This window comes from Rhea americana, unplaced genomic scaffold, assembly GCF_003343005.1.
Source record: "Rhea americana isolate MKP2758 unplaced genomic scaffold, rheAme1 scaffold_200, whole genome shotgun sequence".
Lineage (NCBI taxonomy): Eukaryota > Metazoa > Chordata > Aves > Rheiformes > Rheidae > Rhea > Rhea americana.
In genome coordinates, this window is record NW_028186151.1 from 683,608 (window position 1) to 711,502 (window position 27,895).

General features: G+C 45.3%; 1 long non-coding RNA gene across 1 annotated transcript; it reads right to left on the minus strand.

The window, feature by feature from the left end:
• Window positions 1-1,416: 1,416 nt before the first annotated feature.
• Window positions 1,417-16,125, minus strand: LOC146596437 (uncharacterized). The gene is made up of 5 exons (XR_014895739.1): window positions 15,913-16,125; window positions 15,063-15,263; window positions 9,378-9,431; window positions 7,951-8,034; window positions 1,417-2,622 (listed from the first exon to the last, which is right to left on the minus strand). It is a non-coding gene; the product is annotated as an uncharacterized LOC146596437 (long non-coding RNA).
• Window positions 16,126-27,895: the final 11,770 nt, after the last annotated feature.

A 27,895-nucleotide genomic window follows, 5' to 3' on the forward strand; every position in this document is an offset into this window, starting at 1 on the left:
ACCAGCTGCAGAGCTGTGCTTTAAATACACTCCTTCTAGCTAGATCTGGCATGTTCCCAAGCTGCTGGGTCCACAGGTCCCACACCTTTGAAGGTTCCTTGCTGTGTGGTCAGAGGCACCTTATTTATAAGAACTTAAGTGTAACAGTTTTGGCTGTATCTGCTGTTTCTCAGCTATCCTGCCAGCTACTTCTCCCTCTCTGACTGGAAGGGAAAAAGTGTGGCAAGTTGCATATCTGGATTTTAGTGATGACATTTGGAGGAAGACAGAAAAAAACAACACAAGCAGGAAGATGCTTCAGAAAAAGTATTTTTCACTCGCTGCAGCTTGAGTGAAGCAGTCTAGTACTTTATTTACACCAGCAGAGGATCTGATCCAGAAACCTGGAAAGAGTTCCCCTTCCTCAAATGAAGGATCCTCATTTCTTTTGTGGCACTAATAGGAAGGGAAAGGGTATAAAATAGGCAGTGCCCAGCAGGGACTTGATCTGAGCTTCACTTCACCATCCTGGTTTTAAATGGCCCCTATTCCCCGGTAACACAAGAACCCTGTGGGCAACTGTTTCCATGGTGGACAGAAAAAGTCACTTTTGCCAGAAAGCAATCTATTTGTGGGTCTTGTTTGGCTTCTTGGTCAACGACGGCTTCTTACACTACCTACCTACAAGAAGGGAAGCAACCAAGGAAGAGGTGGGATGCGAGCTTATTGCTTTGGAAACTTGCTCTGTGATACGAGCTGGGAAGAGAGAACAACACATTGAGGGACAGAAAAAGAGCTGCTACAACTGACAGAGAAGGATAAGAGGCAGCCAAGAGTGACGGAGATCAAACGAGAGAGACGAAGGCAGAGGCAGAGGACAGCAAGGATTCATTGGGATTCAGACTCGCTCAAGCAAAGGAGCAGACAGCAACTGACTGCAGATGCTGAATAGCAACGAGCTTCTCCAAGTGCTGGGCAGTTACCTACAATTATTTTCCAGCAACGCTGTGCAGCTGGAACAAGGGTGTGCAACCGTGACACCACAGGTGGCTTTGCCTTTGGAGACCCCTCTCTGACCCCAGCCTCAGGGAGGACCACTGATGCATTAACTCATTCGATTACCTTTTAATGCGGAGGCCTAGATTTTCTCCGCAGGTTAATGCCAAGCAGAGCTGCACATGTGCTCAAGGAAGAAGCAAGATGGCCCATCCATGCCAACACATCCTCACGTTTCGTTGTTTAAGCTCTTAAGCTTCTATTTGAATTTTAGCTGTCAAATACTGAACCAATTACAGCAACAAAAAAGCCCTCCTTAATCCAGAGAGGAGGTCTTGATGAATATTTCAGCCAGTCATGTCTTTGCTACATGGAGGCTGCATTCTTTAGCAACACTGCTATTTTCTAGGGCAATGAGAAGGAAAACCCCTCATTCCTCACAGCATGCAGTAAACCAAAACCAAAGATTCTGCCAGGTCCCCTGAGTCTTCTGCATGGTGCAGGTGACTAAATGGGGGGGGGGGAAAGCAGGGAGAATTTGCTCTGTGCTACCTGCCTGCATGATTCTTGCTAGGTGAGGGCCCAGAGTGTGATCCTTGGAGGATATTGTAAAATTCAGATTATTACCTGTCACTACAGACCTAGCAAAACACTCTGACCTCTAGGCATCTGCCTGTTGCTGAGCTGGAGATGAAAGACTGCCAATTCAAAAGACAGCAAAGCCTGCCTTGGAAACAGTGGCATGATGATTATTGCTATTGTTTATAATAGTACATAACGATGGAACTGGAGAGCACCACTGCCACTGGGAATCGATTCTAGCATAAGCCCTTCCTGGTCCAATAGAAAGCAACAATGACAAATGTTTCTAAATGCTGAGGGAAGTCAGCAATGAATTTGTTCATGCCTTGGCCATAAATTAGGCACCCATATTAATGATGGTGTCTCTCAGCCCACTGCTGGATTACACATTGTGGAGAAAAATAATACAGTCATGGTCTGTTGCCGCTGTTGTTATTTACAAGGTTTCAGATTTCTCCTTTACACACATACGCCTTTGCTCCTGCACAACCAAGACCTGAGCTGATGAGCTCGTGAGCAGTTCATGCTCACCAGCCTGGCTCAAACCAGCTCTATGATCTGGGCTCTGTGGGCATCAGAAAGGCGTGAAAAATACAGTAACTACGCGAGAAAAAACAAGTCCGTGAAAGGATATGACTGCTTGGAGGACAGCAGCTGGTACCACAGCCACCGAAAGCCAGCAAGTTCAGGGAGCAAAAAGGGATCCAACATCACACGGTCGAAGGGGCTGGCTTGGGAATGAGCATCATTAACACCTTAGCACTAGAGAAATAGCTCTCAAGAAGTGATGGGAGCATCTTCCCCACAAAACCAGGGGAGGTTTTCATGGGACACACTAGAGACATGAGCTCCTTGCAAATACTTGCTCCTGCGCTGGCAGAACTTGAATGGGGACGAGGTGAACCGTGGAAACTTGTCTCAAGTTCTCTGCTAACTGGGACATCTCTCCATCATTCCATTCTGCTCCATGTAGTACAAAGAGAACACTCCAGAAGCATGCATTCATGACTGATTTCCAGCCAGCACCTTCACGGACCCCAGGCAGCCTTGCAGAGCAAAGGGAATCTGTAAAAACACAGTGAAAGAATTTGTGCAGATGAAGGATGGTCAGTGGGGTTTTTTTTGTTTGTTTGTTTTTTGGCTTTTTACAATAATTATTTATTTTGCACCTGGTTACAGATGTCAATAAAAAATACGTTCTCATTTTCAGCAACATTTTTTCTCTCTCTCCATTTCGTTTCCAGCCAGAAAAAATACTTTGACACAAAAATTCTCCACCTCATATCTCTCCTCCATCCACCAACACTGAAAAAAAGCTGCTTATGAGACCCTTTTACTGGGATCTATAACTGACCTCATGCCCTTGAGCCAGGACTCCTGTGTGGGAGGAAAAGGCAACACTACAACTGCATTTCCTACTCGGCAGTAATAGAGAGAGCAAAATGCAACAGGGACAGAGAAAATGAGTAACCAGCTGATGCCACGGAGCAGGCATTTTGGAGGGGAATGCACAGAAACGATCAGTAATTGTCAACCACACTCACAGGAGCAAGAAAGCTCTGGCACAGCTCTACTGCTGAATTACTTTGCTCAATGCCCAAGCAGTCACTAGTTTGGGACACACTGACTGGCAAATAACAGCACAAGCTGTCCTCAGAATAAGTGCAGTGTAAAGTAGGAAGACCCCAGGACAGATTCAGAAGCTCTGATTTGGTCAAGCTGGGCCCACCTCACATTCTTCTGCTGAATGTTGCCACCAGCTGGGCATCTTGGAAGGCCAGTCATAAACCACGAAGCAGAAGGAAACCAGAAAAACTAAGCTGGATTCATCCACAAACTACACTACACACACTCCTATCACCACAGAGGCCACTGCGACCCACACGGTTGCTGACACTGTACCAGTATGGCAAAGGACCAGAGTTGGACAGTCAGGTCGTGACAGACGGACATCAGTTAAATGCTGTAACTGAAGATACTCACCCTCCTTATTTATCACTTACTCACTTCCAGATAATCCTTAAGGCAGGAAAGTGATGTTGGATGTGTCCTCACCTTTGCCTTATTTTCTTATGGACAGCCACACATCCATAGCCATCTGCCATTGCCAAGCTGCAGATCTCCTTTGTCACCAGGAATTTACGTGGCTCCCAAGGTGACAGGACAAGATTTCGGAAGGTCACCTTGAACCCGTTCTTCTCTGTCTTCAGTCCCTCTCTCCTATCCAGTTGGAATCAAGTGTTGTTACCTATGAAGACAACCTACGGGATGGTCGCTAACCACGATCATTATCTAAAGACTGCAGCAGTACAGCTACCTCTAGAGAGATGCACTTTGATAAGATGAACTTGCCCTGCTCTAGAAAGCTAATCCCACTTCTTCTTATTCCAGTGCTTCATTTTCTTGTACTCTCCTTCACCTTATTGAAATCAGTGATGGGCCTGAGAAATGGAGTGCCACCAGCTGCCTCCAGCTCAGTGCACTGAATTGTGCACAGTTAGCAGGCACAGGGCTGGAATTCCCTCTCCAGCTTTCTCCCATGCCAGGGGAATGTAAACTGCAGACCTGGCTTTGCACTTGCTTGCAGAAGTAGGAACCTCCAGCCAAGGAGGTTCGCCCCTGAAATGCTCCGGCAGTTCTGGTGCATCCTGGCAGCCTTTTCCCCGTTCTTTTTCACTGATGGCTGTTAGCACTGCTGGGTCGAAGGCTGCAAGGATATTAGTTACCACGAGAGGACACTATCCTACCTCCCACTTCCTCGGAGCACGACGCTCGGTAAAAATATCCATAATAATATTACAGGGGCCGACTGGAACACACACGGCGGAGAGGGGAGCGAGAAAGAAACAATATGTTTATCATCCAGCTACACCCAGAGAGAACGCTGTCTTGCCATTTATTTATGCAGCGAGTACCCCTTTAAATATACAAATCACAGGAACATTAGACTGTAATAAGACAGACCAGAGATTAGTTGGAACATACTTCATTTGGTGATTTGTGTGCGTGCGCCTGTGTGAGTGTGTGTGTGTGTGCGCGCGTGTGTGTGTGTTGGTTGACTTTATAATGGAATAAACCACATTTAGCAGCTAGGTAGCTATGGAAACATAACCAAAATTGTTCTACCACCTTTCTGCCGCACTGCTTTCTGCAGCCCTGCAAATACTGTCAAGGGAGGGCTGAATATTGTTTCTTATAAATAATAGAATGTAAAGAGCTACAGAAAGAATCACTAAATTAGGATCTTGAAGTGGGGATGTTTCAGGAAAAAAAAATGCCCTGTAGATATAATACTAGTTTCTGATGACTTAGCAATGATAAGGGATATATTTTGATTCTTTTGTCTGTATTTTTCTAACTTAGAAAAAGAGATAGGTTGAGGAAATACATGTATTTTGGTGCATGCACATGTGGGGAGGTAAATGTATGTGTATAAACATACATGCATAAACACACACTCCAAACTACATGTGCACAAACAGAAATAGATCAACAGCATTTGAGTGCTTCAAAAGCAAAGCACTTTTTGCTGTTATTCAGCTTGTCACAGAGAGCTCTTTCCCCACACTGCAGTCACAACCAGAAGCAATTCCAGTTCTCCAGTCTGACTCAATTCCAGCCAGGCTTCCCAATTTCCAGCCTGACTTACAAATTTGCCAGTAACCACGGCCCTACCTAAGTGCTGCCAATCTTGCTGAAGTATTCAGAGGCTGAGAAGACTGGTTATATACTGCAGCTGATTTTTAAGATCCTTTAAAACTCGTAATTAAATTCTAGTCCACTGGAGTCAGTGAGAAAACACTGAGTTGTCATTGCTAGGGCTAGAATTGCATCCTCAGACTTACGGATATTTCCCAGTGCCGAGCAGGCAGGGTGGCTCCACTTAAGTCTTTTAGGTTGGAAATCTGTCATCCAGTGCAGCCCAGATGACAGAGTGATGCACAAGTGACACTTTCCTGCTCTGGCATTTGGCTTACAGCCATTCCTAAGCCAGAGGGGGCTCATCAGGAATGGCCAGGACAAGGATGACACGGGACTAAACGGCTACAAGGGTCTGGCTATGTGTGCCACTGCTTACCAGCGTGCCTTGTGTTACCTACTTCTCAGGTGCAGGCCTTGTTCAGCATTCCCACACTTCCTTGGCCATCGCCCCGGGGAGCATTTAAGGGAGGTACAGCCTTCTTATTTGTATGTGCCTGACACCAAAATGCAACCTCCCCTCTACTCCTCCCACTGAACGCTCAGAAGCAGACCCTGAAGGAGAAAAATAAGCCAACCCATCTTACTTGCCTTGTGGATAACCCGGTGCTCCTCAACAGGCATGCTGTTGAGGTATGGTCAAATACAGAGAATCAAGTCTGGGGTTTACTATACAGCATTGGGCCAAAACAGAGGTCCATTTAACCCCATGTCCACCTTTCCCTGCAACACACAACTTTCTTGGCCCTGTTTACTCTTTCAGCTCTCTTTTTCAGATCAAGGTGTTCTGATCTTTTGAGGTCCTACTGCTCTGTAACTGGCTCCCTTTCACATCTTTCCTGGTAGATGCCGATCTGAGACATGAACACTAGCACTACACAAATCATTCCAGATGTGGGTGCACCATAGATGCATCCAGCAGCTTAATGGTAGGCTCTGTTTTATTCTCCATTTCCCTCTCTGTAATTCCTAACGTTCTCTTTGGCATCGTGATTGCTGCTGACATTTTCAGAAACAGTCTGCAATGCCTCTACAATCTCCTTCCAGCGAGGTAATAGCTCATTTAGACCTTGTCACCATATAGGTACAGCTGCATTTGATTTTTCTTCATGTGTAGCTACCAACGAGTTTCCTCAGCCATTACATCATGTAGCCATCACTCCTTCTGCATTTGTTCACAAGCGATTTTTGTTAGCACTGTCCAGAATAATTCTATGCCCTTGCAAAAAGATTTTTTTTTAATCCCTTTTCACTTTTCCAGATCATCTGTGGATATGTTGAACACTATCAGCCCTATCACAGTTCCCTTGAGGACTTCACGTGTAATCCTCCCTCTGAGTGAAAAGGCATCGTTTTTCCCTCACACCTTGTTTAAGGAGCCTGTTTGCCCACAACAGTACCTTTCTCTTATCCCATGGCAACTATGTTCTCAAAAACCTTTTGTGAGGGCTTTGGAAAAACAGCTCAGCACCTAATAAGCTCTTAATGTTCTGACCTTAGCCAAATACTGCTTTATGCCAGGACCACAGGCAATCAAATTGAACTCTTTCTTTTCCTCTCAGTACCTGCTGTACGCTTGCTTTCCATCTCATTCTCCTTCATGTCTAGCGAAGACACATCTTACTCTCTTCTCAGATTTGGGGTCTGATCTTACACCTAAAGTCATTGGATAAAGCCCCCTCATGAATTAGCTTTCATCCCATTCTCCTTACCCACAAAGTTGGCTTCCAGAGGCACCTGGATTTTACGCACTGCTGCAACACAAACAGACAGGAGAAGCTTCCACTACACCTGAACCACTTATACGCTCCAGTAGGATCCACCAAACACCTACTGGATGGGAACCTCTGTAAGGACTGAGACATCAGCTAGAAGGCATAAGAAGCCCATTAACCTTCCCTCACCAGGACTGCCGTGATTACAATCAGGCTTTTCTAAGGAGGTCCCTGGAGGCTAAGGGTCAAATTTACAAAAGTGTTTTAGGGCTTAAAAGTAAGATTTGCCACTTCTTATTTAACCTGTCTACATGTCAAATGCCCAGGAGACTCATCTGGAGTCCCACTACAATCTATGAAGAGAGACCAAACCTCTGGAGTGAACTCTTTAGACAGGGTAAGTTGACCTAGGAAGTCCTATCATTCTCCATCAATTCCACAAGAAGCCCAGCCAGCCAGCTCAGATTAGGAATCACCCTGAAGAGGTAATGTGAAGACAGAAAATCCCACTGCCCACGGAAGTTATAAAAGAACAGAAGGATCCACTTTCATAATTCAGAATCAGATGTCCAGCTGATCTGGTAGATGCCTAAATACACTTTTAAATTCACCTAACAAATGGGCTCTGGATGTGAACTGGCTGAGTGCTTTGGCTGGTATCAGGACAAAAGAGCTGACAGAGATTTTCCATATTTATGCAACATGCTGGAGAACTTGGCCCCCCCAACAGGGCCTTTTAGCAGAAGTGCATTCTATCAAGGAAGAAAGAGAAGTGGGTGATGAAGCAAATACCTCTGTTAAGCTTTGTACAGTGAGAGTTAGCACTGCTGGTGCCCATGGTCCTGGCAGAAAAGAGGGCTTAAGAGACAGCTGGCCTGCTGCATCCCTTCTGCCATTAGCTAGCCAGGCCTGTGAGACATCGCAATTAAGTGAGGCCCTAGCCATACTTTGGATTTCCTTCTTCAGATACTGGGCTTACCCTGCACGGAGGAGCCATGACTTCTCCTTTCTGTTTGATGGAAGGAGCACTGCCCAGTCGTACCTCAATCTGGTGCCATCAACCCTGGATAGAGAGGTTAGAGGTTACATTCCCTCTCCAGCCCAATTTGATGTTGCTTTAACAATTAGAAGGATGGAAAAACAAAACACTTTACTGTCTATTGTTAAACTTTACTGTCTAATGTTTTAATAAAGAGTCAAGCTCTTTCTGTAACCATTAAATCAGCAGTAAAGCAGGATGGAGACTAGTTTATGAGATTTTATCTGCATCACTAAATACAAATAACATACAAATGTGAGGTCTTGGCAGCTGAGAACAGCTACTCCCAGTTACATGGCTTCCTGCCCACTTCAATGGCTGGATCTGCTGCTGGTTTGGAATAGGTACAGCTCATCTTGCCTCATGGAAGACGGGTATAGAGTAAGACTTCTCAAAGGTCCTTCTGACCCAATTCTCCATTGACATCTGTATCACTGGAAAGTTACTATGGACCTTACAGTGGTACCTACCTTCACTGTTGGTTTTACCAATGGTTACCCTGTAGCGGAAGATTCTTGCTCTGCAGAGAATTCCCTGTGTGCTGCAACACTAGATTTGGGCTACTACTCACTGGGCTTGAGCACCATATAATTAGGCAATGTCTAAAGAAGCCTAAATCCTTTGCTGTCTTGGGATGACTTGTGTTTATTTTATAGCATTAACACTCTTTCATACTAGTTTTCCCAAGAACCCCATCTCCTGCTCTGCAGCTGTGGGTGGTGTGATCTGAGCACGTGCAGACATGGTGATCTGCTCCATTCATTCGCTGTAGCACTAACTTCTAAACACATTCCAAAAAGCCTATCTGCCACTTTTATTCTGAAAGTATTACTGATCACCCAACCTATCCCTGAAGCATTTTTTTTAATAGATCACAGTTGTTCCATCAACATGGATCACCAGAAGTAAGGCTTTATCTCCTTGGGGGGGTTGAGGGGCTCTATCTGCAATGGATACGAGGTTTTCGGCTTTCTACCATTTGTGGGCTGTTCCAACAGTTTGTCCAGTCATAAAATTATTAGCACATTATCCCTGGGCAACGACTTGTAATTTTCTCTTTTTATTACTCAATAAACAGTTAAGAACACAACCCCCCAGAGCGAGAATGGAGACTAACTTACTACTTACACATACATAACCAATGTAGCAAAGAGAGAAGGTACAGAAATACAGAAAAACAATCAGAAAAGAGAGGAGGCTATTTTGTAAGATTGTTGGTAATGGAAGGAAGATGTGGTATACGACATCTTCAGGAGAATGGGAGAAAAAAGACAGAGGTTCGAAAAGTCCTATAGGAGCGGAGTGGGTTGCTGGAATAAATCTCCCATGATAATAGTTCCCACAGTACAAGCTTTGGTTTTCCATACCTCAGTCCCAAACACTAATACTCCCAAGTGAATGCGCCTGGATGTCTGAAGAGCCTGGGGAAAGAAAAAAAAAAATCAATTAGATGACATAGTATAGCTATAATTGCTCCAGTTATATTCCAGCTATATTGTAACTATATATTTCCCAGCTGTGGCTGGGAAAAGGAACTTCTGAGGAGAGTATGGAGAAAGGAGACTGCTTTAAATGAAAAAAATCAGTTTATGAAGACTGAAAACTTGCCCCAAATCCAAGTCTAATTTAATTCTAAATAGCTTGGATGCTTTCTTTCCATTCAAAAGCTTGTTAAATTCCCAAATACACACACACACACACACACACACACATATATATATATATATCTATATATATATATAAAATTTTACATTTTTGAAACAGGTCTATTCAACTTTTTGTTTCAATATAACACTTCTATTTCAAAGTTGACCTATTTTGAGAAGTAAGAAAATTAGCTGAATTCCCCAAAATTGAAATGCTTCACTCTGGATTGAATAAAATATTGGGATGGTTAATTTTTTCTTTCTTTCTCCAAAATGCACACTCCTCACTGGGGGCTAGCAGAACTGATTTTATTTATTCTTTTGAAGTCCAGTTCAGCCATGAAACAGGGAAAAAAAAAATACACAATTTGCACAGCAATGATTTCTAGCCTAGTTTCACATTTCAAATTAAGAGACCTAATCCCCATGAATTTGGGATATAGGAATTTGAAATGTCGATATGGATTGATATATTGAATACTGAGTTTTGTCTATAAGGAAGGTTTTCTGGGGCAATACCTCCTGGAAAAGAACTGGCCACAGCCTGCTCTGTCCTGTTTAATACAGATTTCTCTTGATACCCACCACTGTAGTTAGCCGGCAGCTTTGGAAATGAAGGCTACTGAGACTGTATTGCATGCCAGCCTGGCAGACCAATCTCTGGATGAATTCACTCACAGTCAAGTAGCAGCTTTTAGGAGTCATTCTTCAAATGTTTTGAACATTTCCTCCATCAGTATTTGATTAAAGAGATTTAATTGACATAAGATACCTTATACTAGAGCTGCTGCTGCTGCTAGTGTGAGAGCAAATAAAAATCTCACAATGGTCTTCAAAGCCAAAGACACACATTAAAGCACCCTTGCAAAATTACTTGTTTCAGTTCTGCTGAGGCTTATTAATTATTATCTTATTTTTTGCAAACAGTGGCAACAATTTTGAAACATCAGAGAGTCTTTGAAGAAGCTGGGAACGGTTCTCTCACTGGATGCCCAGGCAAGACAAGATGGCAGCTCGGTTTCTTTCTGATGCAAGTTCTCTTCTCTTCTAAGCTATTCTGATGCCTCCTTCCTACTCTGCAATGCTGTTGAGTGGGAGAAAATAAAAAAAAAAAAGATCATTTTGGACCACTATTTGCACGTCTCAGAGCCTTTGCTTCAGGCTGCCTGGAGGCTCAGTTGGAAAACTCTGCACCAGAACCGTGTTTCCTTGACAATGCCAGCAAGATTTTCTTTCTAAAGCTGGAACCCGGAAGCACAGATCTTCTTTTGCACCCTAGCTCCTGGAAACTACTTCTCATTTGAAGTGTCAGTTTGCCAGAATATGTGATGGAGTGAGACCTGTGTAGCTTTCTGATAGCATAGCATGGAGCTCAACTTTCAAAAACTTTTCACAAAAGGTTGTGTGGGACTGCTCAGTGCAATCAGTGCATGAACTGCTAATGTGGAACTCATGATTGCTTGTAGCAATCACGGGGTCTGAAAACACAGCAGGATTCAAAGGAAGATCAGCCACTCACACAAGGTAACAAGGACATCTTAAAATGAGCAGCTATTGAACTGGGATTGGGAGCTAATTTATCCCAAGGGAAGGTTATTTGTTAACTGCCTCTTGAAGAGTTTCTGATAGAGCTGAAGGAAGAGTGATAATTCCTTTTCACAACAGCCCCAAAGGATTATTCATTCTACTCAGGAATGAAAATTAAAGCCTCTTGAGGGAGAGGAAGAGGGACTACAGACAAAAGCACAGATGCTTCAGGTTCAAATCCCTGTTGCCCAAGTGAGAGTAGAGGTTCTTCAGCCTCAGAGACCAGGACTTGACACCTCCATGCAATTACTCTCACTGCCCAGCCCTTGACCATCCACAACTGCTGTATAGGTATCTGTCAGTGACACTAATCGACCATGGGTTAGGTGCCTGCATTCCTACCCCCAAAGTGTCTCCAGCCAAACAGCGGAGATCCGAGAGTTAAAAGAGCCTATTTAAGCAAAAATGCTCCTACTGAATCCCCTGAGTAATACCACTGGCTGACCAAAATCAAGAGCAAAGCTAAAATATAGGACTGACAGTGCTTGCATTCCTCTTTAAGAGGAGATCCTCAAAATGAAGACAAGGTTATCCATCACCCTTACCTCTGCACCCAGTAACTCATGCACAGCTTTAGCATAATAACAACAAGCTAGAGTCACCAGAAGCATTACCGTGTGCCAGTGGGGCCAGCCCCAAAATCCCAGAAAAACTTTGGTACCACTAGCCAAGGTATCAGGCTGAGTGGCAGCAGAGGGTCATGCTGGGGCAAAGGGGATTTTTACCACATCTCACGTGTACATTGCATGGCTTGTTCCCAAAGTTCAGGCAAGCACGCATCCATACATGAACCTGTCACTTGTTTCTACAATCAATCATATCACAGACCGCTTGCTAGGCTTATTCACTGGCCGACTAGTTTCTGAAGCTAGAGAGCTCACCATCCTTGACCTTGTAGAGAAGAGCTTTCTTTAAGCCCTTGGTAAACCGGAGAACACAGTGTTGGAATGGGTTATGTCCCCTAAAAGATAAAGAATGTGAGATCAAGATAGAGAGGTTAAATTTCAACAGCCAGTTCTGAGGGCTACAAAAAACAAACAAACAAACAAAAAACAAACAAACAAAAAAAAAAACCCAAAACCTCCCAGAAGTTTGTGATGAAAAAGCACTGGAAGTTAAGTTCTTCATCCAAACTCCCAAACCCATTTGGATATAGAAATGGCTGGGCAACAATTTTCATCAGTCCGCAAACGCCCTACCAAACGGCAACCATTTAACCTCCTCAAATCTCAGGTGAGCTGATCACAGCTCTGCAAAAGGGATGAAGACCTAAGTGGGGAGAGTGCTGTACTAGGAGTCACTGCTAGGAGGCATCAGGCCCCAGAGCTCCACTCCAGGGACATCAAGCGATTCAGAAACTGAGCAAAGACAAAAATGAGAAGAAAAAAGAACCAAAAAAAATCCAAATGAAGTTGAAATTTGGCCTTGTTTGTTTTAATGTCTGGAATGTTTTCGAGTTGATTTATGCCCCCGTTTCAATCTATTTCTCTCTTTTCAACTCTCTCTCCCCCCCCTTCCCTTCTTTTAAACAGGAAAAAATATATATATTTGGGAGTTAATTGGATTTCCAGGCTTTGCAGCCAGACACTGTAATTGATCTCTGAAGAGATGGATTTGTCGGTTAGCTGGGCATGAATTTGACAACCCAAGAAGGAAGAAAAATTTCACACTGTGCACATGGCAAAGGTGGGTCAGACCCAGGTTCTGCTGGCAGGACCCTCCCTTGCACTCACCAGAGCTGTCTCACAGCTGCTACCCAGAGAAGTCTCCTCCCTCTCTCCTGACCTTGTCCTAAATTTCCAACTTAACTATAGTGAGTTTTACTTTATGCCCTTTCACATAAGGTGGCCAGGAGATCTGAACCGGCCAGTACGATCTTGTTATTTAGAGCCGAGTCTCAGAGGAAATTTTGTTGACTTCTGTTTTGTCTCAGTTCTTTGAAGCTACATATGGAAAAATGCCTGTTTGCCTCATCTAACACACGGGATATCCATTGCCTTCTCACTGCCCCCTACTTTTGCCTGCCTTGAAAGTCCCCGATTTCCAGTGCATGCATGCCTCAAGTAATGTCCCCCCGCACCTCCTGTTGCCCTATGCATCTCCTCAAACAGAATTGCTCATCCTCCATCCTAGCCCAATCATCACCCCAAAACTCCTGTCATTTACCTCTACTGTCTCCAAAATGCAGGTGCTATCTTAAAATCTCTTCTTGAGATTCTTGTCACAGTAGGTTGGTTGTACCCCCATTGCCCATACTCACATTTTCCATCTGTGTTGGCCATCCCTAGCCCAGCTGGCCTCTAGGAAGCCCCACTGAACCAAGCTCACACTGTTGGGTAGGAGCACAACAAACCTTGGCCATGCCTGATCCATTCAGACCGTGTGGGAAAAAGACGTGAGTCTGTGCTAACACACTGAAGGTGCAACAACTTCTCCCTAATGAAACTTCCTTGATCCAAATACAACCCTCCGTGTAGAAATCCCTAAAGTTTGGGCTTGAACAAACTCAAATCAGCAGACCCAGCTGCACAGGCAGAACCACAGAGATATCTCCCTGTTCTCACCAGACCTCTAGGAACACAGGATGTGTTCCTCCTCTGCTGGATCTGGGAAACAAATTTAAATTCTGATATCATCTTTGCTACTCCAAGAAGTCTGATCCCGCCAGTCTGGACAGTGCCATAGGGGAGGATGCTGTATCCTCAGATACCTCACTAAAACTATCACAGTCCTGTGCTCTGTGCTGCCCACCTCAACGACAGATGGCAAGCAGCAGCTTTCGACAGACTACAGCACGCTCCAGCAGCTCCCAGGGGAATGTCATTTAGCACATCTCTCTGCAGGTGTGCCCACATGGGAATGCAGTGCAAAATGAGCACAGGAGCAGACTCAGAGTGCCACGGGTCTCTCTGTGGTTTAGTGTTATTATCAGTCCCCAGAGTGCTGGAGAAAGGCATTTCTGGGAGCGTGTCAACACAGCAGCTACAGAAGCAATCCAGCTGGGCAGGGCGAGCACTGATTTCCCAGACCCAAGAGCCTTCCCTCATCACAGAGGGGTAGCCATCACTCCAACCTCTAGCCCTAGGCAGACAAACCCCAGGCTACCAAAAGATCTCGGTTACTTGGGAAAGCACCACATCCCAGGGGAAAGGGTCTCTCCAAAGTTTGTCTGTTGCATAACAGAACAGAACCAGAAGTACCAGCCTGTAGGCCCACTGGTATGGCTTGGAGGAACCAGGAAAGATGCACAGTCTTTCTGAGAGAGACACCTCCTTCTCCTTCACGGAAGGAATCACACTCCCATTCATCCGCTGACTTGCTGTCCTTTCATCCGTCAGATACTGGAGAAGCCAAACACAACCTGAGCCAGTGCTAGTTGAGCACTGCTGCTGTTTTGTTGTTCAGAAGCAGCCCTAGCATAATCGAACCCAGCTTTTTTTTGTGCTGCTGACACCACCTGGCACAGGCTTACAGGAGGAAACACTGGTTTTGCACAATGCATAATTAAACCGTGGAGCTGACTTCCACAGGAAGTCATTGTGGCCAAGAATTTGGGACATTGCAGAGGAAGCAGGCACGTCTACGGATAACAAGAATAGCCCGAGTTACAAGCTAAATACCAACATCTATGCTGGAAGTGATACTAATGCTGCAAGCACAAGTAAATCTATCGAGGGGCGGATCTGCCTGCTGAATTTTCCTACCTTCTTTTGCAACCCCTCTGAGGGCACAGAGTTATAAGCGTGAGTGACAGAGCACTGGAACAGGTTGCCCAGAGAAATTGTGGAGTCTCCTTCTCTGGACATATTCAAAACCCACCTGGATGCAATCCGGTGCAATGTGCTCTAGGTGACCCTGCTTGAGCAGAGAGGTTGGACTAGATGATCTCCAGAGGTCCCTTCCAACCTCAACCATTCTGTGATTCTGCTATGTGAACCCAATTCAGTTCCAGCAGTTCCCCTCTTCTAGCATTTCCGAAGTATGTGCCGCAAGCATTATGCAGTCTTATTTTGCTGTTGTCTGCAATGGATACAAAACTGTGTAAGGAGAGATTTCTGGAATTGCAACTCAAATTGACATGCAGGAATATTGCTCTGTACAGGTGTAAGATATCACTCACTCCTGAGCCTTACAACTGTTACAGACTGCAACTAGGAAGCAGCTCACAAATGGTCACATGAAGGAAAACATCTGTTACAAACTAGCAGGTACACAGATCATCTGTAAATTGCACAGCTTGTGCCTGATTTCCCCCTGCTTCGTTTAGCAGCTTCCACCGCTGCAACACGGGAGGCGGTCACTTGCAGAAGGGCCCTCTGCAGCACAGGGCCAGAGGCAACGGGACTGTGCACTGAATCTGGCCCAGCATCCATCTGATGGATGTAGGTCATACCATACGCATGCTACTTGACTCACTTGACCATCAGTCATCCGTGCACCTTCACAGGAAGGGGGGAAGACAAGGTAGAGCAGGTCTAATTCAGCCTCAGAAACCCCAGAGGGCAGAGCTTGGAGGATATTAAGTTCAGAAACGCAAGCAGGCTGCATTGCCTCTGTTTTACTCCTTCCTGTTAGCGCCTGGGCCCACTCCAGAAAGCTAAGTTATACCTTATACAAGGCACATAGCCCCTTCCCCTTCCGAGCCAGGCCTCTCCTCAGGCAAACGTACCTGACTTCTCGCGTCGACTCCTCGGGCTGGTGGCACACACGACTGCCGTTTTCCTCCACTTTGCACACAAAAGATTTCCTGATCTCAGCTGGACCTTTGCATCTGTTTTGTGTTACAGGGCTTAGATCAGGAAACAGCAGGGTTCTGTTTCCATTGTGCAGGATCTCTGGTTGATCTCCAGCCAGCCTCAGGACTCCACTGCAGCTCCCAGCATCGCTGGCGATGAAAGGGAGGTTCCTCCTGCGCCTTGTGACAGGGCTCTCCCAACCACTGTTTGAAAGCACCCATCCATGTCAAACGACTCAAACATCTCAGACTCTGCCCACGGCTCGGGCTGTGCCCAATGCCTCTCCACCAGGATCACGCGCTGCTGGAGTCCTATGTGGCCTTGCACAGCCTCTGCTCCCCCACACAGCATTCCTTCCCTCCTTCACCAGACAGCCAAGCATTCAGTTTTGCTTCTTTTCTTCTTTTTTTAAAAATGATTTAATAATATTTATACAATTGTTATTCCTTGAGCCATGCAAAGGGCAGGCAGATGGAGACAACCCATCTTAATTACTGACGCTCACACACTCCGGGAACTCTTCCTCTCATCAGACACATCATGCTTTTGGCATGTGATTTATCACATCAAAGGAGTTCACCACCTCTGGCACGGAGCAACAAGACTTATTAAGTCTTGGACACATACCCTGGCAATCAATGTGAATCTTAATGGTGACTTCCTTGAGAGAGGGATCAAATCTTTAAAACCCCAATGCTGAAACCAATTGGAGTCCTCCATCTTGCAGGACCACCCTGCAAACAAGGGGGCTCCATAAGCATCTCTAAGGGCTTCAAGAGGGCTAAGGGTCCCTGTGCGCAGTCTGGTGAGACCATATGTGGAATACTATGCAATCCTTGTCACCCAAAATTGAGGTCAAGGATGGTGAATTCAAACTGAAACTGGCTCAGGCTAGTTGGATCATCAGAGAAAAGCTAGCCTTTTTACAAGAGTCAACTAGAAGAGCTCAACTTGTTAGCCTAATAAAATGAAGGAGAAGAGGTGATAAAATTGCTCTCTTTCAAGGTATCAGGAGATTTAACTTGAAGGAAGAGAAACTGCTATTTAAGGTGAAAGGACAATATCAGCAAAAGGTCATAAACCATCCATGAATAAATTTAGGTGAGAAATCAGAATAAGGTTTCTCACTGTCCAAACAGTTAGGGGAAAAGCCAGCGTAATACGAATATTTTTTCGGTCTAAGAAAGGGACTAGATGCTTCCTTGTCTATGATAGCAGAGAACTGACTTGATGGTTTGGAGATACCACTCTAGCCCGTGTTACTTAAAAAAATAAAAAATAAAAGTAGCATTACTGAAGCCATGCAGGTGAAGGATGCCAGAGAGGCAAGGTGTGTTGAGAGAGGTAATGTACTCGTATAAGGTCAACTGATATAACTGGAAAAACGTGACAAGTTTGCAGTGGGGTCTGACAGAATAGTCAAGATCAAGTTAAAATGAATCAAAAGATAAGGATAACTCACAGAAGCCAGCTGACCAACCTAAAGGCAATATATGACCTCGCAACTGAGCTTTTTGGGGAGGGCAGGGGGCACAAGCAGAAACTCTCCACTGACAGAACAGCTCCAACTGCCCCATAGCCACTCACGCCCAAATCCACGCAGAAAATCCTTAAACAATTATCAGCCCCTAGGAGAAGATTATCCCTGAAAGACATTTCATCAGAAGCCGCTGTTTGTGGCTTTCAAATAGCCTCTTGCCTCACCAGAGTAATTTCCAGGAGCAAATACTTGTACACCGAAGTAAAACTGTACAGCAAAACCCGTCAAGCCAACCTCACAAGGTGCCTCCACCAGAATCGTGCAAACTTATGGACCTGTTCATGCCAAAATGCTGACACACCAAGCTCTCCCCATGGGAATGTCACTGGCCAAACAGCAACCTTTACAAGCACCAGTGACCTCCAGAGACATGTGCTGTTCTCAGCGGCAGAAAGCTTTTCATTAAAAAGAAGACACACTCTCTGACTTTTCAGGCTTGATCCTCAAGAAGGGCACAACCTTCAGAAGGTGAGCATGGGAATTAGAAAATTAAGGATTATCGGTAACATTCATCAGAAAGAGGGATTCATGCCCCACTGCAATCAGCAGTTGACCTTTCCTCTGGCTCAGGGAGGGGGGGAAATAAAATTCTTCTCTCCTGTTTCACAGTATCTTCTGCACCAGCATCTTCTGGCCTCCAAGCCCTCCTCCTTGCAGTCCTCTTCCTTGCACGGCAGCCAATTGCCTTTTGCTCTCAAATGGCCAGGCTGGTAAACGTAGCTAGATTAAGTTGAAGCCTCAGTCACCCCCTGTGCTGCAGTGATTTCAGCAGTCCCACCTCACCCCCTGTGCTTGCCTCACCCCTGTCTGCTCAGCTGTGCTAGCTCTCTGCTTTGTAACCTGGAGCAGAGGAAAGGATCCGCCTGAAAAAATTGCTCAGCCAAAAATATAAGGTCTAATACTTTGGCTGATTTAATGCACAAAACTATCACTCCCTACAGACAGAATTCTTTCTTATTTTGAAGGTACTTAAGCACCTTACTTCGGTTAGGCCTAAATAATTTTTAAAAATCTGCCCCTTCATGTAGAACCGAGATAATCTTTGAAGACATAGCAACTCAACCAGCTTTGCTAAATCAATCTCGCTGTTATTTTATTCAGCAGAAAAAAGTTCCCAGGGATCACATTTCCACCAGAACCTGTTAACAATTTATAACTATCAGCTTAATCATTAAAAACAAACAATGAGAAAGAAAAATCATTAAATTAATCTCTGATCTGAAATCCCAGAAGAGAAAAATGAATTATTTTTCAAGGCTGTAAGAATTAGAGGCCAGCCTTCCAGATCTTGTAAAAATACGAAGAGTAAGCATATGTACACTCTGCTAGAGAGCACCTAAGGTTGCTGTAAGGAGGACTTTCGTGTATTCCTTTGATGGTCTTAGCTGTTTTTCTCCAAGGAGCCTGGCAACCACCTTCTGGTACAGCAAGAAGTTTACCCCTGTGCAGCCCAGGAGGTGCCTTTTACATCTTCAGAGTATTTCCCGAAGAATGTGAGGTGACTTGAGCACTGCAGTTATTGCACTGAAGCTTTGGAGACTGTTCTGTGGTCCCTTCTGCTGTCCAAGTGCAGGCTGGGCAAGAAGAGTGAAGCTTGCAGAGACACAGTGAGGACCTGGGCAGCAAACTGCTACCCCTGCACTGCTGGGAAAAGCATGTCCACATTTCCTAGAGGACAGAATGCTGTCTGTCTTCCCCTTAAAACTAGCATCCCTCCCACCCATCTGTGTTTCTGACCAGGAAGACACTGATGGACCATTTTCATCTCTCCCTTCACACACACAAAATACATTGTCCTACCCCTAACCATGCCAGTTGGTTTCTCTGTCCCTTATGCAGGATGAGAAGTAGAACTAGGGATAGCATCATCCTTATATAGTACTGTATAGCCTTATGTATCCTTGCAGAAGCCTAAGCCCCTTGCCTTGCCAAGAGAAGTACGTCTGCACCTGGAGAAGGTGCTGAGCTCAGGACCAAGAGGACCACAGGAGGCCCAGCATCAGACAGCACCAAGTCTTCTTCCCTACAAAATCTGTTGATCCTGTGGTGTATTAAGAGCTTTTATTAGACCAGCTGATTCAGACAGAGAGCAAGGACTGGTCCTGAACGCATACTCTGTTCCTGTCTCATGAGACTCCAAACCCACCAGCTTGTCAAGTTTGCTATTTTTCTCTCTCTTTTCCTCTTCTCCTCAATGCATTATTTGGACTAATAAAGGTATTAACTATCCTGCAAAAGCCATAGATCACCACAGTTGACAACTATCTTGCAAAAGCCATAGATCACCCTACCACTGCTAATATAATTAATGAGTATGTTAAATGCAGATAAATCAGCACAGGCACAGGAGGGTGAAGCACCTTTCACTGTGACACTGGGGAAAGTCAGTGGCAGACCTGGTAATAAGATCCCCAAGCCAACGGCTGGCCAAGCACCCAGGTCCATGACCTATGTGCTCATGAGGATGGTAACAAGAAGGGTATGAAACTTGGAAGGAGAAAACATGCTCCTCAGCTAACTGCATGATGCTGGACCTAGAACTTTTGGGGAGAGGCTTAGAAAATTCAGAATTTTTTCCACTTGGCTGAAGGAAACATTGTTCTACTTCAGTAGAGCAACTGCCGCTGCTGAGCAGGCTGGTCCCACCACTCACACCCAACAGAGGGCAGTGACACCCTGACCACAGGCACTGATCTCTCCTGGTCATCCCAGCCAGGGAAGCGGGCCAGCCCCAGCGCCAACTTCTCCTTCCCGTCGCACCAGCGATGACCTTCCCACTATCGCCTTCCTCATCGCAATCCTGGCGGGGCTTACCATGTCCCCACCCAACACAAATCAATGGGGCGTCACCTTGGTGGGGCGAGGACGGGAAGCATCCGTCACAGCGCGGTGCCAAAGCCACTTCCTCGCTGCTGCTGCTGTACGTTTTCACAGGCTCTCGCGAAGAATCTGGGTGGAAAAACCTGTCGAGGGAGGGAAATGGGGGCCTTCGCTTTTCAGGCTGTTAACTGTAATTAGCCTGGTTTCTGAGATGTAATTATCTCGCAATCTCAAAGCAAACACCCCGGAGGAAATTGCACAGTTAAAGACAGCATGGCATTAAAAATAAATTATGAGGGTCCTGCCCGCTATAGCTATGGATCTGTCAGCGTTTTCACTCTAAAAGCCCCTGCTTGGGGGAGGCAGAATCACCCATCTGTGACTCTCCATGCCAAACTGTCTGCCTAGACAACGGATCGCTCCGTGTCTCTATTATGATGCAGAATTAAAAATAGTAACTCCACAATCAGGAAGCATTCAGTTTTTTCACAGACCAATTACAAAACTGCTGCACTTTGTGGGTGGAGAGGTTGTTTTGGTTTGGGTTTTTTCCCCCAGAGGAATTAAATTCTACAGGCTACTTAATACATCGCATGAACAAAGTGTCTTCGGTGTTTGGAAACAAGTTGCTGCTAACAGATCACAATATTTCTTCCTCTTGTAGAAAAAGCTCCTGAGCATACTCTCCACTGCCCTTGTTTGAGTGCTTTCCAGAATTAGGACCACCCCTTACTGCCCAAACTGCCATGACAAGGACTCATCCCAAGAGACGGGGGAAACACAGTTAACAGGGGCTGGAATCAATGGTTGGTTGGATCTCTTAACAGGCTCTAGCTCTTTGCTTGATAAGTCCCTCTGCTCAGCTGCAGCCCACAGAGCCTTGCTCAGCTCTGAGCTTCATGCCTGGCCACTGCTCTGCAAAGCCTGGCTGAAGAGCAGGCATGGCTCTTGGATGGGCCACGAGCATGAGCACTCAATGAGGGGGAGGGAGGTTATGTTCTGCTCCTCACACAGCTGGGGAGTGAAATGAAACCCACAGGGAGGAGACAGCTTCCTGCCTGCTTACTTACATTTTGTATCTTTTACAATCAGTGCTATACGGTGACACAAGCCCAGGCCATGCCATGACCTACCTCTACAGCAAGCAGAGCTGTGCTGGTTTGGGTAAGCAGAAGACTCCAGCAAAATCATCCCAAACTGCCTTCCCTCACGGCACTCAACTCTCACATCAAGTCTCTTTCTGTGGGCCAAGTTCCAGACAACAAGAAGGTCCGAGTGACCTTAACAGCACACATCGCACAACCAACATCTGCGGTGTTGCACAAAAACAAACAGCCTCAGAGGGCAGCAGTACTCAGATGCCCAATTCCTTTGAAAGCTGTGACACTCAAACACCTCCATAACATCTGCAAAGAGAAGGGACATGCCATCACCTCCAAACCATTATGCTAACTACACAAAACATCAGTTAATTCATTTTGCCATGGCTGAAGTAGACTAAGGACTCACAGAAATATGCTGACCTCTGACAAACTTCAAGAGAAGATCCAAGATGACCACTGGTGTACCTTTCATTAGAAATGCCATTTCCCCAAGGACTCCAGCAAATGCACACCTATACAGCAGACCCACTCCCTACAGGGAATTGGTGGGTGCTTCCAGAGTACAAGATAAAAACATTATGGGGCTTTATGCAGCTACAGCAGCACCACCTGGTTAATTAAAATTCAAATATTTCTTAGAGTATGAATCAATCCCACCTTCTCTCCTCTCTCCGTATCTAGTCACTCACAGGATGCAAAGAACAAATCTGGAGAGCCCATTAAAAGCCACTCTACTGGAAAATAGTTTCTGGCCTAATTCTAGCACCAAGGTCTCAGGCAGTGAGAGAAATCTGACAGCAAGAGTGTGTCTGTGGGGAGAAGGAGACAGAGCCGTTAACTACTTCACTATCTGATATATAGCACTCTCCAAGAGTGATTAATAATTAATATTCGTAGCTTGCTTAAATCTGTTGACTCTGTAAACCGCAGCCTCTCACTTAAAGGACTCTTGGCATACTGAGACAAACTGAAGAACAGCCCCCATGGAGAGATTCAGCATAAACTACAGCGACGTCAACTCCTCGCTACTCAGCGCTGGGTTTAACCCCTCTGGTTCCCTTGCCCTCTTTATCTTGCTTAATTAAGCATGCTTCCTCAGGATCATTTCTTACCAGAGGTGGACGGAAAGTGCAGTACGGCAGGACCTGCGCCTCTGGTCACTGCAATGCTGCTAGCAATGCTCTTGTGTACTTTACCAGGACCAATGCATTAAAGTCTTCGGTTGGCGTAGGACATTGATGTCACCAAGTTCAATCCCCTTCAGAGGGTAGTAAGTTCAGATGCTCCTGGGATGTGGACTGCACACTGGGTATCCCAGTGATACCTTGCAGGAAAGTAGTGGAAGCTCTGAAGCATAGGCTTGAATGATACATGTTGCCAATAACCAGGAGTCTTGTCTCCCTTCAAGAACCTGGGAATATCAACCAAACAGGCACCAGACAGGGTCCTGTCACCAGCTTTGTTTCCTAATTCCACCGCACAATCCTCTTAGATTTATCAGATTCAGGGGGTTAGGTTTACTGCACTGAAGATCAATGAGAGCTTTCTAGAGATTGAAATGTTCTCAATACTTCTTCGGGACCTGTTGAGCAGTTGTGCATCCCACACATTCACATTAGTTTCAAAGGTGATGAATCAAATACCTGGAAGAAAACTCCTTTCACAGCTATTCAATACAAAGATCTCTCCATAGCTCAAGAAGGCACTGAGTTAAAATTGGCTGGAGGCTGAGTGAGTATCTTAGGAGGATTATTGCAAATTGCTTTCTTGTTTTTACACTCTTCCCAAAGGATGTACATCTGGCCCTTTTTATACAGAAACCTGAGCAAGCTAGTTTTTTGGCCAGATCCAGTGGTGCTTCTCTCTGGATCCTAGAAGGGCTGTATCAGCCACTCTGAAGATCGCTGAGATCTCTACTTCTTGATCCTGAAAGCTTCCTTTTTCCAAGCTGCAGGAACAGCTCATCACTATGCCACTGCAGCTCACCACATAGAAGCCCAGCGCCTATCACAGCTCTACTCTTCGCCTTCCTTCACAACTGGCAAGCAAGGAAGGACTCCTTGAGAAGTCTGCACACTTTCCTCAGCAATCTGGCCACCAGCCCTCCCTGATAAACACAGCCAATGTTCAGCACAGCTCCCTGTCTGTTCTTCAGGATCATGCGGTCTCACTGTGTACCTGCTCTCAAAAGTCACCTTGTACAGCACCGGGAAATCATGAATACGCAGGATAAATGGACAGAACCCGCAAGTTTAAAGCCAACAAAGGCATATAGCTTGGCTCAGAGATTCAGCTTTGCAAGCTGTCAATGGAAACCTGCTCTCCATGAGCACACTGCTCAAGGCTCGCTTCTTGAGTGACCTCCAGATACAAGTGAACTAAAATGGCCCAGAGACAATATGATAATGTCAGGGCAACAGCAAGGACTCTCTCAGAAAAGGTGTTCATCCTGCTCAGGCATATATGAAAAGGCACATTTTTGGCCAGAAAACACAAGTTTGCAGCCTTCATTCCAGCCAAGCCTCCATTCTATGGTTCTGCCTCAATCCCCTTAGTCCTCACTCAAAGCTGTAGACATAAATCATGTAGTTTCCCCTCCTTTCCCCACTTCTCAACATTGTTACCCCCCTAATACTAGTTTCATAGCCAGGAAAAGATGCTTGATGTCCACGGTCAGGGTATCCGTGGGCTCACATGAGTTAGTACTGTAGGGCTGAGCTAACAGAAAGAAGCTACAAAGCTCGGAAACCCAGTGTAGGTTGTGCACACAGAAAGGTGGAGATGTGGAATGGAGAAGGGCAGCAGATTTCCATGAAGGGAACCACAACTACTGAGGAAGATCTTCTACAAATATCACAGAAAGGAAGAATGTAATGGTTTGGACCAAGACTCAGGCACCTTTGTGAATGGGCAGGGAACTGCCCATTAGAAGTCCTAATTTTGTATTTGTAGTACAATCTCAGGGGCAAAGATGGCTCCTACTGAAATCAAAGACCACCTTTTCTTTTGACTTTACACAAGACTTGGAAAAGAACCTTAATATCTTTCAAATAGCACATGTTGGGATAATTCAATATGCATGCAGATTCCTCATTCTGCAGCACATTTGGGTCATTCAATATACATGCATATTACTTGTTCTCCTGTATTCCAAGTTTTCTAGAACATGAAAAGTTCCTGTTTCATTATAATGAACATTATTTTATCATCTACCTTATGAGTTTTATTTTATCCTAGTTATGTTTTAATCTAGTGACATCTCTCCAAGATACAGGAAATAATTTAACTCAGTAAGTTACTCATCCCATTTTATACCTCCTAATTCTGTTCAGTTACTTTAATCAGTATTCAAAAATACATTTCTATTGAAATCTGCTTTTCTTTCAAAAATGCAATGGAAAAAGGTCTGCTTGGTTGCATTCAGATGTGAACACATTAAAAAATATCTAATATCAGGAAATGATTATACATAGCTTTCCTAGAATTAATAATGTGGCTTTAGTAAGGAGGAAAATATGCTCATAAATAATGATTTTTTTTCCCTTCCTTGCTATTGTAACCAAGGACAGACAATGTGATTCTATAGTTAAAAAATATTGAGGATTTGGTTGTTCTGCAAAGACGTTAGTGGGTTTTCAGTGAGAAACCAAGGTTTATAAGAATGAACTGTGGGAGAATGTGGGATTTGCGCTGCGGTCCAAAAGATCAATATTTTGGAAGAAATGACCAAATCTTGCTCGTAATTTATCTCTCTTTGTGCATCTTGTCTTTATACGCTAAACAAATAAGACCTTTCCCCTGGAGTCTCATAGTGAGCTAGATAAATAACAGCTCTGGTCCTCTCAAAATTTCAAAAATTTAACAGACTTTCCTTTTACTAAAATGAAAAAAAACAATCATTTGGGTTTGAATGAAATCTATTACTCAACTTAAAACAAAATGCTTCATTCAGTTACCAGGCATCTGCAAAAGTTGTAAGAGTTCAAGAAAAAGGTATGTGAGATTCTAAAATTTAAAGCGCTCTATTTTCATGAAAATGGGGAAATCAAAGGCTTCAAACTAATCAAAGGCTGGTGGCAGGGTATTTTGGTATAAAACCCTTCCCTCTTCCTCCCCTCAATGGGCAAAACCTAAATTTATTTCAAACTTTTACTCAGGGTTGACAAATTTGGGGAGGGAGGCCACAGAAAAAGTAGGCTCATTGAAAAATTGAATATACCTGATGCATGAGTTTCTCTAAGGAGGGCCAGTGGGTTCCAAATCTCTGCTGGGGCTTTCAAAGACTGCACAACTGCACATCATCGGTGTTAATGTTACAGCAGCTGAAATAGGTCAGCTAATTCCGGTCTCTTCTCCTTCGCCTGTGTACATCTGTTATCAGAGCAACGTGCATCTCTTCATTTCCAACCAACACGGCCATGGCCACCAGGAATAGGACCAAAGATGGGCCAAACGCACAAGGCACATGGGGAGACGGCTGCTGGTCTCCAGCTTCTACTGCTGCTGCCATTAACAGCACTCCCATGAGCCATTTTTTCTTCTCATAATCCCCGTTCCTCCTCACCTCCTTACATTCGAGCCTACTGACAACAACAAAGCTCTGCACAGAAGAATGGAGCAAGCAAGGTTGGATAGCACGAGACTCCTCCTGAAAGCAGGCCCACAGCCGGCAACTCCGGACAACAACATCCATTTTGCTAATGACTGGAATAATGACGGCATTCTTGTTAGCAACTGTGGAGATAACAAGGCCAACACTAGTCGTAATTATTGTAAAATGTGCAGAAGGCAATTTAGAATAATAAATGTTCAGAAGGTACAGAACGCACACGCGCACACCCTCACAAAAGAGCCTGTCATTAGCTGGATCTCAGACTGCAGCGTACAAGGGCCGTTCTGATTGCATTGTTTGGAGGCCCATGTCATGCAGCGGGCCCCAATTCAGCAGCTCCAGTGAGGTGAGGAGTATGCGCTGGTCCCCTGCCTGCCAAACTGCAAGGGTACCCGCAGTGGAAACAAAAATCAAAAGCGGACCAAGAAGCTAACGCTCACAAAAAACGACGATGCCAGAGAAGGCGGCAGCTAGGAGGTGGAGTGATCCAGTGTTTCCGACTGCACTGTCCTGTCTTTCCAAGCCCTCAAACTCTATGGTATTGTCCTCCTGCCTGACCAAGGCCACCTGCCTAATGTCCCACCACATAGTAGGTGTCTGTTCTGGGACGAGAACATTTCCTCATGGTGGAAGCATGTTATGAAGCAGAAGGGCTCATCTCTGCGTTACAGCCTCCCAAGCTAACATATGCAGTGTGGTTCAGTGTGACCCTGCTGCCACCATGAACCATGGCCCAAGGGCTGGGATGCTGGGACAAAGGCCCAAGAGAGAAGAGCAGGTAAAAAGTGGGGTCCAGAGCACGAGAGAAGGGGGAGCGGGAGGCCCAGGAGAGGAAAGGGGGAGCTGTAAGACTCATGTGAGGAGCTGACAAATCTCTGCCAAAGCAAACAGTTGGCCGTGCAGGGCTCTACATGTCTCTGGTTAATTCTGACCATCTGGCATTTACTGCAATCGTCTCCTTTTGTGCTCTCTACTATGAAGTGATTTTGTATTCCTGCCTTGGACTAAGAGCTCTGCCATCCCAACTATCCCTCACCTTACGGTACTTCGCTTCCCTTGACCTTAGGCTGGAAAAGTAACGGAACAAGCAGGAAGATGGGAAGACAAATCGCAGCAGAATTTAAAGGCGAGAACTCAGCTGCAGAAAAGCAGGGAGAAAAACCTTTAGGAAGGTGCAATCACAAAGCGATGACAGGCTGGCGGGACAGACTTAGCAATGAGGGGTCCGCTCGCTTCCTCGCGTGCGCTGAATGACTGTGCAATCAGAATGAAGCCAAAAGAGTCGTTTTAGTAGGGAAATTTGGCACGAGCCTCTCTCCCATAATGAGGGTGAGGGATGGAAATAATCAACATTTCCCATGGAACAGAAATGCAAACATTCAAATTCACATTTTAACAGGTTAGGTTAAAATACACCACCTTGTCATTCTTTAGTTAGAAGACTCACTTGACCATCAGTCATCCATGCACCTTCACAGGAAGGCGGGAGGAAGACGAGGTAGAGCAGGTCTAATCCAGCCTCTGGATTAGAGCTCTGCTCTTCCCAGCAGAGCCTACGGTCCCAAGCCATATTCCATAGTGATTCTGCCTTATCTTATATTCCTTGTAAGTCAGCAAGAAACCTCACATGCTCAGGACACACTTCCAGCATTTGCAAGACCTACGCCGTATCCAGCAAAAGGGCCTCAGTCGCTTTATACACCACTGCACTTTTTGCAGTAGCCACAACGCCAGGAGTTTCGTGTGCGCGGTGAGGACTGCAGGCAGGCGCTCACCGGCTCCGCTGGCACAAACCGGTGGAGTTGAAACTTTAGATCAGCGACAGAGAGAATATGCCTCCT